This window comes from Babylonia areolata, chromosome 2 (genome assembly GCF_041734735.1).
Source record: "Babylonia areolata isolate BAREFJ2019XMU chromosome 2, ASM4173473v1, whole genome shotgun sequence".
In the NCBI taxonomy this organism is placed as follows: Eukaryota; Metazoa; Mollusca; class Gastropoda; order Neogastropoda; family Buccinidae; genus Babylonia; species Babylonia areolata.
Window position 1 is genome coordinate 49,498,124 of NC_134877.1, and position 15,000 is coordinate 49,513,123.

The 15,000-nt window shown below is 44.6% G+C and overlaps 1 protein-coding gene across 7 annotated transcripts in view; it reads left to right on the top strand.

Moving 5' to 3' along the window:
• The window catches only part of LOC143302174 (rap guanine nucleotide exchange factor 4-like), a 213,202-nt gene that overhangs the window by 127,025 nt on the left and 71,177 nt on the right, over positions 1-15,000 (top strand). The gene's annotated exons all lie outside the window — the stretch shown is intronic.

A 15,000-nucleotide genomic window follows, 5' to 3' on the forward strand; every position in this document is an offset into this window, starting at 1 on the left:
GCTTTACATGAAAGGATTTTACAGATGACACGAACCACTCACGATCACTCTCTTTCTCCCTTCCTCTCCCAGCTTTCCCCCCTTCCTTCTCTCATTCCTCATACATGCAAAGTTAGTTCTCAAGGATGGGTCGGTCGGTGTTGTAGAAGTAGAAATCAGAGAGCGCATTCAGGTTTTGAAAAGATGACTTTTTAATGAAAAGCGAAAGACAGAGACGGAGTCTGATGAACGAATACGATGTGGGAGGAGGTTGTTCTGGATACGAGTTGCAGCAGTAGGAGAGAGCGTTCACAACAGGTTATGGTACTGACACGATGAGTTTTCAGAAGGTAACAGTCAGAGGAGGAGCGGGAGCTCTTGAGGATGTGTGACATCTATTAGGTCCAGAGGAGTAGGAAAGCAGAGACACGCAAATTTGTATTAACAATCACCTCAACGGGAGCCAGTGCAGGGTACGGATATGAGTCGCTGGATTCTGAGAGTAGGACGGGCATCATTGTTTTCAGGTGTGTGTTTTTTTTTTAATTCGCTGAATAACGTTATAGGGACTGCCCTTGAGAAGGGAATTGCAGTAACTGATTCGTGAAGGCACAAAAGCGGAAACCTCAATAAAGGTTTTCATAATTAAGAGTGGTAACTATTTGTTAATTATTTCATCTCCTGGCCTAATTGTTTGCTCATTTCCAAAGGTTTCCATAGTTTCAGTTTCTCGAGGAGGCGTCAGTACGTTCGGACAAGTCCATATACGCCACACCACATCTGCTAGGCAGATGCCTGATAGCGCTTGTCAGGCCTTGAGCGTATGCTTATTTTATTTTTGCACCTATCAGAGTGGATTTCTTTTTACATAATTTTGCCAGAAGACAACACTGTCGTTGTCATGGGTTCTTTTTCAGTGCGTCAAGTGCGCGATGTAGTTTCAACAGAAAGGTAATGACGGTTAGAGTTCATCCGTCGAAGTTTACAATTAACTGTGCGTATCACGTTGACCACTTGAGTGTGCTTACTGAAGTGCAAGTGTTCATTTCATGGCCTGGCTGGTGCAGATGTTAGTTTCATGGTCTGTCTGGTGCAGAAGTTAATTTCATGGCCTGTTTGGTGCAGAAGTTAATTTCATGGCCTGGCTGGTGCAGAGGTTAATTTCATGGCCTGTTTGGTGCAGAGGTTAATTTCATGGCCTGTCTGGTGCAGAAGTTAATTTCATGGCCTGTTTGGTGCAGATGTTAATTTCATGGCCTGTCTGGTGCAGATGTTTATTCCATGGCCTGTTTGGTGCCGATGTTAATCTCATGGCCTGTCTGGTGCAGATGTTTATTCCATAGCCTGGCTGGTGCAGAAGTTAATCTCATGGCCTGTCTGGTGCAGAAGTTAATCTCATGGCCTGTCTGGTGGAGATGTCAATTTCATGGCCTGGCTGGTGCAGATGTTAATCTCATGGCCTGGCTGGTGCAGATGTTAATCTCATGGCCTGGCTGGTGCAGATGTCAATCTCATGGCCTGGCTGATGCAGATGTCATTTCCATGGCCTGTCTGGTGCAGATGTCAATTTCATGGCCTGGCTGGTGCAAGTGTTAATTTCACGGCCTGGCTGGTGCAAGTGTTAATTTCACGGCCTGGCTGGTGCAAGTTTTAATTTCATGGTCTGACAGAGACAGGTGTTTAGAACGTGCATAGCCTGTCTGATGCAGTTTCTTTCATTACCTGATCAAAGGGAGGACATTGGCGGCAGACTGTGCTCTGTGGTGGTGTGTGATGTGGAGGTGTTTGTTCTTTGACATCTGCTTATGATATTTATTGTCTGCCCAACTGCCACGTAGGTGTGCGCGCGCACACGCACGCATATTTTACAAGCGCACGCATACACAACACCAGCACGCACGCACGCACATGCACATGCACATGCTCTCTGTCTCGCGGTCTCTGTCTGTGTGTCTATGTGTTTGTCTCTCTCTCTCTATCTTTCACACACACACACACACACACACACACACACACACACACACACGCGCGTGTACGTGAAATTGCGAGCGCGTCAGTCATCATACACATTTGCTTACATGAACATACTCTCTGTCCAGCTATGTATCTTTCTCTCCCCTTCTCCCTCCCTCTTCCTCGACCATTTCTTTCTCTCTTTTGTTTTCATTTCCTTCATATATATGTTTGCTTTCGCACTTTAGTTCGTTCGTGTATGTGTGTGTGTGTGTGTGTGTGTGTGTGTGTGTGTGTGTGTGTGTGTGTTCGCGCGCAACCATGTCTGTGTGTGTGTGTGTGTGTGTGTTATCGGGATAGAGAGGGTATGTAACGAGAGGAGGGATTAGTACGCGATGTATTACAGTGTGTGTGTGTGTGTGTGTGTGTGTGTGTGCTTGCTTGCACTCACAAAAACAGCCTGTCCCCGCCCACCAAACACCCTGCCCCCTTCCCATCCCCTAATCGCGTCCATGCCAAGAGTGTGCAGTATTAGACACGCATTACGGCACAAATGCTGAACAGTGAATTACAAAGCGGCGGGCAGTCAACCATGTGATTACGGAGGAGTCCCTGGAAGGACAGAGGAAGAGAGAGAGGGGGGGTGGGGGGGGGGGAAGTCTGTGTGTGTGTGTGTGTGTGTGTGTGTGTGTGTAAAACGAACAAATAAACTAACAAACACAGCTGCCGTCGCAGAGAAACACAACACCGATTTTCGCGAAGGTTCCAATCGAAGCGTATAATTACGATGGAGATAAAAAAAACAAAAAAACAAAAATAAAAACAAAAAACAGCAAAACAAAAACGAAACAAGCAAAAAGAAAAGGAAAGGTTTGGAGTTGGTGGAGGAGTGTGGGGGATAAAAGAATAAATATGAAAGCAGTCAAATCTCTTTCCATCTGAATGCCAGGTAGCGAACGTGCGTATATGTGTGCAAGTGTGTGTGTGTGTGTGTGTGTGTGTGTAGGGAGAGTGAGAGCAATAATGCTTATTTCTTTAGAGCAATGAAACAAAAAAATGCACGTACACGGAACTACGTGCACACACAAACAACACTTGCGCAAACACAAACACAAGCGCAAAAACACGCATATAAATGCGCGCGCGCGCGCACGCACACACACACACACACCACTGCACATCGCTGTATGTATGTGTGTGTGTATGCATGACAGATACGTACGTACACACACATACACAAAAAGGATAAAAGCATCCATGAATGCTTCATCCACAAATTCACAGTACAAACGCTCGTACACACACACACACACACGAGAGAGAGAGAGAGAGAGAGAGACGAAGGGGGTGGGGGGTTAAAAGGATGTCCTTCACACCAGCAGCATAATTCAAAAGCTCCAGCCCAGTGCAAAAACAAGAGAACGTGGGCGTCAGAAACAGGGGCGATGTTTTGATCAAACTTTTTGTTTTTAATTCAACACTCGAACAGCGTGGTTTCGTATTCGTTTAGAATCGAAACTGGCTTCTCTATGTTGTTTAGAATGATAGAAGGAACCGACAATCACTTTTGTGGAGGCCGTAACAGATGTGACAGATATTGGATTGATTAAGGAAAATAGTGTGGGCGTTGAATGTGTCTGAGAGAGAGAGAGAGAGCAATAGTAGTAGTAGATATAATGCGATAAGCACCATTCGATATGTCGTTTGCACACCAATATTTATTCTCTCTCTCTCTCGTGTTCGAGATATTTCTTTGGTCTGTACTAATATTTATTTATTTTCTTTGACATTAGCCACTCATCAAATCGTGAACCCCCATGCCATATAGGCATCTCTGCTGATGACATTAAACAGTTTCAGTATAATGTTCAGTGCTCTCTCTCTCTTTCTCAACGTGTTTTTATGATTTTTTTTCAGTTAACCGAGTCGTCATGGTATCGTTGGTATATTTCCTCATACAGTTAACATCAGCTGCATGCATGTAGCCCACAAGAGTCCATTCCCTGTATCAATGTCTCGAACCCGGAAGTCAGGTTGTCCTCCCAGCTGTCTGAAATCAAATTCTTAACAATGTTTTGTCGTTTGATTGGGATATTCTGCCCTGAATGGGAACCTGGAGTTTAAATCTTTTTTTAAAATTTGGACAAAATAGGCTTCTGTAGATTTTCTTTTAAATCAGACTTCATAATGATTTTTGTGGACTTTAACAATTCCTTTTTCTAGCTTTGCGACATAACAAGCAGACGTTTGGAGTTCAAAATCCTGTAATGTAATCATTTTTTAATGGTTTAAATGTGGAAAATGTGAAGGATCTGAGAAAAGATATAAAGTGAAAAAAGCCCAATGACGGAATTTTCGGGAAAGGGCGTTAACTGGGGACTGCCTAAAAACTATCCCGGAAGCTTTCCAACATTTCGATTTGGCAGGCCTTCGTCAGCTTATTAACTTTTCTTGGAGAACTTTGGGAGATGCTGACCTGCATTGAGCTTCACGCACGCTGGCTCTCAGCTTCTCTGTCTGTCTGTCTGTCTGTCTCACTCTCTCTGTGACTCTGTCTGTCTGTCTGTCTGTCTCTCTCTCTGTGACTGTCTGTCTGTCTGCCTGTCTCTCTCTGACTGTCTGTGTCTGTCTGTCTGCCTGTCTCTCTCTCTCTCTCTCTCTCTCTCTGACTGTCTGTCTGTCTGTCTGCCTGTCTCTCTCTCTCTCTCTCTCTGACTCTGTCTGTCTGTCTGCCTGTGTGTCTCTCTCTCTGACTGTCTGTGTCTGTCTGTCTGTCTGTCTGTCTCTCTCTCTCTCTGTGACTGTCTGTCTGTCTGCCTGTCTCTCTCTGACTGTCTGTGTCTGTCTGTCTGCCTGTCTCTCTCTCTCTCTCTCTGACTGTCTGTCTGCCTGTCTCTCTCTCTCTCTCTGACTCTGTCTGTCTGTCTGCCTGTGTGTCTCTCTCTCTGACTGTCTGTGTCTGTCTGTCTGTCTGTCTGTCTGACTGTCTCTCTCTCAGATCTGCCTAGCTAAACGAGTCCAACAAACACGTTAAATATTTTCCAAATGTTCGGCGTTGATGACGGTGAGACGTGTACAGAAATGCTGTCGCTCTCTCCCTGCCCATCCTATGAGTTAAAAAATCATATAAGATACAGTCACTTTGAAACGTAATTTAAAATTGCGACTAGTAAGATCGAGAATAACAGTGGACAGACTGGTATATGCACACACACATACTGCAGTTCATAACAATATTGAGGTTATCTGTCCCTTTACTTCTCTGTCTCTCTCTCTCTCTCTCTCTCTCTCTCTCTTTCTCAGTGAATCACTCCCCCTCCCCCTTCACCATCCACACTTAGACATGACAGTTTTCACAAGAAATTGAGCCAGAGCGAAAGGGATCAGAAGAGGAAAAGAATAAAACAAATACACCACAGACAGGACAGGTGCATTGAAAACAAAGAAAACAACAATAAAAACACTTAAGAAAAATAAAATTAAAATGGGGGAAGGAGACTGAGACAAAACGAAAGTAAAGAAGAAAGAAAGGAAGAATGGAGGAGCGAAAAGAAAGAAAGTCAGTTAAAAAAAAAATTAAAAAAAGGACTAAGGGAACAGGGGGGAAAAAAACACACGCAAAAATCAGGTGCCAGTTGCATTGCTTGGTTCTAACTTTTTGACAGTTACACGTGACTAAATGCCTGCGTTGACCGAACTACGCCATTGGTCAGTTCCATACTATACACAGGTAGTAGCGGGTTACGACCATACTAGGCTCTTCCGTCAGTTGCTTTCCCTTTTCTTCTTTCTTTCCCTCTTTTTTTTTTTGGGGGGGGGGGGGTGCTTTTTTTTTTATCTCTAGCACCGGTAGTCAGTGTTAAAACGACGGGAAGTGAGGTTCCATGTCCTCGAGGTGGCCTGCAGCTTGATTGACAGGTAACGGGGAATGGAGATAGGGGAGAGTGGAGAAGATGAGTGGTCAGAGACAAACAAAGGAATTGGGGGGATAGGAGGGAGCGTTTGTGAGGGGGGGAGGGGGAGAGAAGAAGGGCTAGGGTGGTTGGGGGGGGGGGGGGACGGCGTGTGTGTGTGTGTGTGTGTGTGTGTGTGTAATCTCAATTATATTCATTTATGTTCAAAATTGTCTAACCCTATTCTGAAGTGATTGCTTACGAAATATGGTTCAGGTGGGTTGTTTTTTTCTTTATTTATGTATTTCGTTCATTCTTTCTTTCTTTATTCTATCCAAGATTTGGAAGGATAGTTTTTGCTCTTATCATGCCCAAAATTGCATGTCGTGAAAATGTATTTTCTCCGTGAATCTCGGTTAAATCCAGATAGATCAGATGACAAATAAACAAACAGATAAACATATATGTATAAATGCATGGATTCATGAATGTGTAAACAGATAACATATAATCATGCCCTTGAATATGTTTGGCCAGATCGTGAGATAGCAGCGATAAATGGACGGATGAATAGATAACTAAATATCATATTGGGAGATTGCAACGATGGGTCTGTGAATAAAAAGAATGTAGCAGCAATGAAAATAGGGATGAATGATTAAACATAGAAGATAAATAAACAGATAGATAAATAAATAATGCATCCCGATCTTCTCTCCGCCCTCCATCATTGCTATCAGCCCCCCCGCACCCCCCTCGCCACCCCCCTCCCCCGCCCCCGACCCCGAAGCCCGACCTTCCCGCAGTTACCCTCTCATCCTCACCCACCTCCTTGGCTGTTTGGGTTTTCTTCTTCTTCTTCTTCTTTTTTCCCTGTCAGTATTGAACTCTCCCATCGAGTAACACGGCACGCACCAAAGTCCCTGTCCCATCCCCCACCACCCCACCCCCTTGTGTCCCCCCTTCCTTCTCACATACCAGCTCTGCACGCCCCCCACCCCCACCCCACCCTGTCCTCCCCCCCCCTCCCTCACCACTCCCTCCACTCCTTCCCCACCCATGACGTCTCTTCAACGGTGCTGGGAAAGCAGGAGCAGAGATTGAATCGGACTTGATGTTTGTGAGAGAGGCAGGATTGTGATGATTTATCACGTGCGCATACGCAAAGCACATGCGCGGGTACGCACGCAGAGAAGACGCGCACGCGCCCGTGCATGCACGAACATACATACACACACTCACGCATATGAGCCTGCGCGCTTACACACACACACAACACGCACACACACACGCAACACACACACACACACACACACACACACACACACACACACACACACACACACACACACACATCGAATGAAGCATCCTCCATCTGCGGCGTTGTCAAAACTGGGGAACAGTGCACAACATCAATGCAGGGTAAACAATGACCACAGTGGCAGGGGCTTACAACTGCATGCTGACAGATAAATGATACACTGGTCTTCCTCTTCTTCTTCTGCTTCTTTCTTGTTCTTCTTCTTATTGTTCTTCTTCTTCTTGTTCTTCTTCCTCTTCTCCCTTCTTTCTTCTTCTTCTTCCTCCTCCTCCTTCTTCTCCCTTCCTTCACCTCCTCCTCCTCCTCTTTCTCTTTCTTCTTCTTCTTCTTCTTCTTCTTCTTCTTCTTCTTCTTCTTCTTCTTCTTCTTCTCCTCCTCCTCCTTCTTCCTCCTCTTCCTCCTCCTTCCTCCTCCTCCTCCTTCCTCCTCCTCCTCCTCCTCTTCCTCCTCCTCCTCCTTCTTCTTCTTCTCCTCCTCCTCCTCCTCCTTCTTCTTCTTCTTCTTCCTCCTCTTCTTCTTCTTCTTCTTTTTTCTTCTTCTTCTCTGTGATGAATCATTGGTGTGCAATACAGATGAACTGTTCACCAGATTCCTCCAGGTCTGTGGGATGTGTGTCACGTCAAAAGCCTGGGTATGTACAAAATGGTTTTCCTGTCTTTTCTGCAATGCTGTCACTCTGTCGGCATTTTTCTGTCCCCCCCCCCCCCCCCCCCACCAATCACACCCCGCCCCTCGCCCTCCCTCAGTCTCCCTCCCTCAACATTTCCTTTGTTGGAGGATTGTTTTATTACGGCCATTGGAATCACACAGGTGATTCACTGATAGATGATTGAACATAATTAAGCACAACTGGTGGAATACTCAAAATTGAACTGTTGGGGAGATGATTATACGTGGTTTACGCCAGAACATACCGTGAGAATGAAGATTCAGACTTGCACCGTGGGATGGGATGGGAGGCGGGGAGCGAGGAACTATTGGAAGGTAGAGTTGGCATTAAGGAGCAGGTGGGGGGAGGAAAGGAGGGGGGGAGTGGGTGGTTCTTCATGTGCTTTGAAAGAGAGAAGGGGAGTTCACCATCCAAACTAGTTCACCAGGACAGGTCTTTGAGTGAGGGAGAGGGCGAGGGAGGGTGTCTCTCTAAATTTTGAACCCTCATTCTTCTCTCGCTGTGTAGTGTTGTAAATGCCAAATTATCATTCATGTAACGCGGATTTATAATTGTGCATGCTGTTGCATTACTGTCATCATTCACTATTCCCCCTTCGAGGGCTGGATAGATAAAACAAAAAACAGTATCTTGCTTACCCTCAGAAAATGAAATGTAATCAAATTAAAATGCAAATTTATTCAAAATAAAATACACACGCGTGCGCGCGCACGCACGCACGCACGAACACACGCACGCACACACACACACACACACACACACACACACACACCTTCCCAACGATGCACGCTTGGTTGCGTCTGGTAGATAGGAAACTGCTCCCGTGTAGAAGGGGTGAAGTGAAGTGAAGGTAAAGATCGATTTTGGCTGTGAGGGAGAAGTGAAAGGGGCAGGGGGTGGGGTGCTTGCCAGGGAGTCTGCAGAGAGGCCGGAAGGGGGGTAGGTGGTGGGCAAGGTGGGAGAAAGGTGGTAGGTTTGAGGTGGTGCAGATGAGTTGCTGTTTGTTTTGGTCTGCTTGTTTGTATTTCTCTCTCTCTCTCTCTCTCTCTCTCTGTGACCCTCACCCACCCCCTCTCTCTCTCCTTTCTCTCCCCTTCTCTCTTCAGAAATATATGTTCGCACACAAATACGATGTTGCGTGCACACGCGCAAATACGCTCTATTCCTAAAAACATATCTTTTTTTAAAGTCTGGCCTCAAAGCCCACATTAATTTTTGTAGTCAATGTTATTAGCACTGTTTATCTTTTTTTTAACGGTATTGTTTTGGGAGGATTATGTACATTTTTCATGTACATGTGATCTAAACGTGTGTGTATGTGTGTGTGTGTTTGTGTGTGTGTGTGTGTGTGTGTGTGTGTGTGTGTGTGTGTTGACGTTTGAATATATATGTATGTGCCTGAAACCAAAGAGCAAGTGCTGTATAATTATCATCACTGTTGTAATTATTGTAATGACAAAAGTAGAAGGCACACAAGTAGTGATACACAGGAAAAGGGTTATAAATGGCACCTTGGTAGAGGGCTCAAAATGGTACACCAGTTGAAGGTTTAAAATGGTATTCTGGTAGAGAGTTCACAAAATGGTATTCTGATGGTTCAGAATGGTATTCTGGTAGAGGGTTCAAAATGGTAATCAGGTAAAGCGTTCAAAATGGTTCACCAGTTGAGGGTTCAAATGGTATTCTGGTAGGATAATAATTGGTACACTGGAAGAAAGTTGTAAATGGGACATTGGTGCAGGGTATACCAGGAGAGCGCTTTGTCGTCGTCGTCGTTCGTGGGCTGCAACTCCCACGTTCACTCGTATGTACACGAGTGGGCTTTTACGTGTATGACCGTTTTTACTCCGCCATGTAGGCAGCCATACTCCGTTTTCGGGTGTGTGCATGCTGGGTATGTTCTTGTTTCCATAACCCACCGAACGCTGACATGGATTACAGGATCTTCAACGTGCGTGTTTGATCTTCTGCTTGCGGATACACACGAAGGGGGGTTCAGGCACTAAGCAGATCTGCACATATTTTGACCTGGGAGATCGAAAAAAATCTCCACCCTTTACCCACTAGGCGCCGTTACCGAGATTCGAACCCGGGACCCTCAGATTGAAAGTCCAATGCATTAACCACTCGGCTATTGCGCCCGTCATACGGGGTTTAAGATGACACAATACTTGTTTCAGAACGGTATTCTGGGGAAAAAAACAACAACCAAAATTGATTGTAGTGGGAACATTGGTTTATAAACTTTACAATTACACGAAAAGGGATCTAAATTTGCACTTCAGAGTGCAAAGGAATGGGATAGTGATGGTGGGGGTGTTCAATTATATATGGGATAGTGATGGTGTGGGTGTTCAATTATATATGGCATAGTGATGGTGTGGGTGTTCAATTATATATGGGATAGTGATGGTGGGGGTGTTCAATTATATATGGGATAGTGATGGTGGGGGTGTTCAATTATATATGGGATAGTGATGGTGGGGGTGTTCAATTACATATAGGATAGTGATAGTGTGGGTGTTCAATTATGGGATAGTGATGGTGGGGGTGTTCAATTATATATGGGATAGTGATGGTGTGGGTGTTCTATTATATATGGGATAGTGATATTGTGGGTGTTCAGTTATATATGGGATAGTGATGGTGTGGGTGTTCAATTATCTATCTGAAAGGGAGAGAAGGTCAGTGCTAGAACTAGGTCACAAGGACAGGAATGGGAGTGAGGAGGGGGGAGGGAGGATAGGGGAGGCATACACACAAAACAGAACACATAAAGCTGCGCACACACACACACACACACACACACACACACACACACACACACACACACACATACATACACAAGACGATGCACGCTTGGTTGCGTCTGGTGGATATATAGGAAACTGCTCTCCTCTCCCCTCTCTGTGCGTAGGAGGGGTGGTGGGGGTTATGATCGATCTGGGCTAGGAGGGGGGAAGCGAGAGGGCGGGGAGGGGCTGCTATAAACAGAGGCGGGCGGTGGGGGAGGGGGAGGGGTTTGCGGGGTGTGTGCCGAGAGAAGGGATGATGGGAGAAGGAACGATGCTGATGCGTGGGTGTATGAATGTGTGTGGTTATGTATGTTTTTCTTGATCCTTCTCCCTCGCCTTCCCTCCCTCTCTCTCTCTCTCTCCCTCCCTCCCTCCCTCTCCCCCTCTCTCCCTCTCTCTATCTGTCTCTCTCTCTCTCTCTCTCTCTCTCTCTCTCTTGATCCTCTCTTTCAAAGTGGTGGGCGTGCACAACATGCACAATCTACGCACTTGTGTTTTGAATGCGTACCCACACGCCATGTAGCACAGATGAACACGTGTGGACGCACACATGCACGCACATACGCATGCATCCACACACACACACACACACACACACACACACACACACACACACACACACACACACACACACACACACATTCACAAACATACATACATACATACATACATACATACATATTGGTTTTGTGAATTCTGTCACAGTTTGTTCTAGATCAGCGAGATCTGCGAAAGGAAATAACGCGAATGAATCTCTCTCTCTCTCTCTCTCGCTCGCTCTGTGTGTGTGTGTGCGTGTGCGTGTGTGTGTGTGTGTGTGTGTGTGTCTGTCTGTCTCTCTGTCTCTCTCCTCTCTCTCTTTCTCTCACTCCCTCAAGCTTTGGGCATGTTCATCTCTCTCTCTCTCTCTCTCTCTCTCTCTCTCTCTCTCTCGTGTGTGTGTATGTGAGTGTGTGTGTGTGTGTGTGTGTGTGAATCAGAATCAGAATGTGTCTGTCTGTCTGTCTCTCTGTTTGTCTGTCTGTCTGTATGTATGTATATCTGTCTGTCTGTCTGTATGTATGTATGTATGTATCGATTTAAGTGTGTGCGTGTGTGTGTGTGAAATCTCAGGGTTTCTTTACCAGCACTTTAACAGACTGATGTCTGTTTTTTGTTGAGGACAGCAATTCAGCATTGTTTGCAAATCGATATCACACGGTATAATCCGATTGGCTTTCTGTCCTTCCTGGCTTTTGACAACTGTGGGGTGTGTGTGTGTGTGTGTGTGTGTGTGTGTGTGTGTGTGTGTGTGTGTGTGTGTGTGTGTGTTTAGATTAAATTGTATTCCGTGTTTTGCATTGTCTTGTTGTGTTCGCTGTATTGTGGTGGGTTTATTCGTTTTTGCTGTGTTGTATCGCTTTCTTATTTCCAGTCACTACAGATTTCTCTATGTTGAATTTCCTCCTCTTTTTTTGTGTGGCTGTATGTTTGTTTGCTCATTCACACACGTTTTGTGTGTGTGTGTGTTTGTGTGTGTGTGTGTGTGTGTGTGTGTGTGTGTGTGTGTGTGTGTGTTCCTAGCTGTGAAAACATCCGTTACATACTCAAGATGTACTCGTATCAGGACAGGACAGCATAAGATTTTATTGCTGACCTTATAACTGTGTTGTTTTATGGCATATTTGGAATACATTAAAAAAAAATACTGTTTAAACTAACATGCACCTAGTTCGACAAAATAGACAAGTAAGTCTTCAACGTAACTATGGAATAGAACAAGTCTGTGGAAAAATGGACACTTTATAAATGTTTAGTACAAGATTAAGCTATACAATGTTACCTTGGAATTACCTTATTGAATATGTATTGTTTTGCTGTTGTGGAATTGTCAGTACTTAGAACTTAATAATGTGCTTTCCCTATACTTTTTAGTGCACAAAATATGTAAATTATGTATATGTAAACCCTTGTCTGAATAAAATAATGTTAAAAAAATAAAACCAACAGTAAAAAAAAAAACATGCGCCTTGTTCTTCTGGAATTATTAGCAAGTCAAGGCCAATCGGAGGCAGGGGGGGGAGAGGGGGGGGGGTGAGGGGAGGGGAGATGGGGAACATTGGTGGACAAGAGCTCCAGGATCAAAACCCGATGAACCGTACAATCTGGGAAGGGAAGTCCATTGTACCTGACTGGTTCCCTGCCTGTTCAGGGGGTAATCTCCCTTGGGTTATGAAAGGCGGAGGCGGGAGGGGCGGGGGTGTGGAGATGCTGAATACTAATCTCGTTCGTCGTTGTTCTTTTACGGTGGAGCGGAGCTCGTGCATCATCTTCAATTGTGGGGAGTCGTTACAACGGGTGTAATCACACGCGCGCGTGCGCGCACACACACACATATTACATAGCATTCACGTGCGCGCACACACACACACACACACACACACACACACACACACACACTTTCCCTTGCTCGCTCGCTCACTCATCCGCACTCATCCTCACTCACACACTATGGACACGCGCGCTATTTTCTCTCTGTTTGTATGTCTGTCTCTCTCTTACTCTTTCCCTATACCTTCATCTCTCATTCTTTTCTCTTTAGACATGCATTTCTTCACTTTATCTCCGTTTGAATAGATAATCACTTCTGTTAAACAGTGCAGGGTTTGTAATTGTGCCATGTACCATTGAGTCAAGAGATCCCTCTTAAAATCAAGGTTTATGACAAACGGAACAGTTTCTCTGTTACTAACACACGCGCATACACCTGCGTGCGGAAGCAGGCACGCATGCTTGCGCATGTACATGCGTGCACGCGCGCGCGCACGCACACACACACACACACACGCATGTACGTGCGCGCGCGCGCACGCACACACACACACACACACACACACACACACACACACACACACACACACACGCATGCATGCATGCATGCACAAATTCAAACGCAAGCATCCACGAACGTCAACCGCTGTTCCCTCTCCTTATCAATATCGGCGTGCAAAGAGAGAGAGAAAGAGAGAGAGAGAGAGAGTGTGTGTGTGTGTGTGTGTGTGTGCTTGTACATGCGCGCGCGCGCGCGCGCGCGTGTGTGTGTGTGATCAGACAGGGGACAGACTGACGTACAGACTGACGGTTGCTGCCGGTGTCTGTGCAGTCTCCCTCCCTGTACACCCTCACTCCGTGGCTGAATGGACGCCGCCTAATTGAATGTGGGCCACGGAGAGAAGGGATAAAAGAAGGTGGAGAACCGCACTTCACTCACGTTTCTCAGTGTTTGGCGGTGGTCACGTTTATTCCCCGAATACTGCTTCCTCTCTTTCATTTCGGGCTTGGGATTTTTTTTTTCTTGTATTTTTGGTGAGTTTTTTTTTATAATCTTTTTTTTATATACATCTTTGTCCTCTTGGAATTGAAAGAAAGATATATATATATATATATATATATATATATATATATATATATATATATATATATATATTCAGAAGACTAACGCAGCCTCCTGAAATTAATATTCGTCCTCTCTCTCTCTTTCTCGGGGGGATATTTAAGTTCACGGGAAAGATGGTTTTATGATTATATCACAATGCCTGTTGTCAATGTTTATAAATATTTGGGGATAAATTTTACTACACGTTTGAGCTTTGTTTCTGCTTGTAAAGATCTTGCTAGCAGGGCCAAAAATGTCTGATTGTGTGTTATAAAAAGATTATCTTCGTTAAATAATACTTCTCTACAATTGGTTTTTTTTTTTTTGAAAATTTCTGATGCTCAGGTACAACCCGTCATGCAATATGGTTCTGAATTATGGGGTCTGCATAAAGCCGGGTTGGAATGTGAATCTGTGCACTTGTGTGCGTTGAAGAAATTTCTAGGCGTAGATCTGCGTACACCTAATGATCTTGTTTATGGTGAAACAAATAGACATCCGATATATATTAACTCAGCTATACAGTGTATACGTTATTGGCTTAAGTTGTTACAAATGGAAGATTATAGAATACCTTATAGAGCTTACAAAATGTTGTATGAGTTAGATATTAGGGGAAAGAGAAATTGGGTCACAGATGTACGTATTTGTTTATTTAGATGTGGATTTGGTGATGTATGGTTGAATCAAGGTGTTGGTAGTATAAATCAGTTGTAAGACTTTTCCGGCAACGCTTGATTGATTGTAGATGGCAGGACTGGAATTACCATATTCAAAATAGTGAAAGATTTAGTTTGTATAGAACTTTTGGACATACGCATGATGTTAAACAGTACTTGGTATGTAACATGGACATGTATTTGAAGTATGTAACAAGAGGATTTAGGTTAGGTGTGTCAGATTCAGCTACACATTACTGTAGATACAGATATTTTACTGACAATGATTTAATTTGTCCACTATGTAAAGAAGAC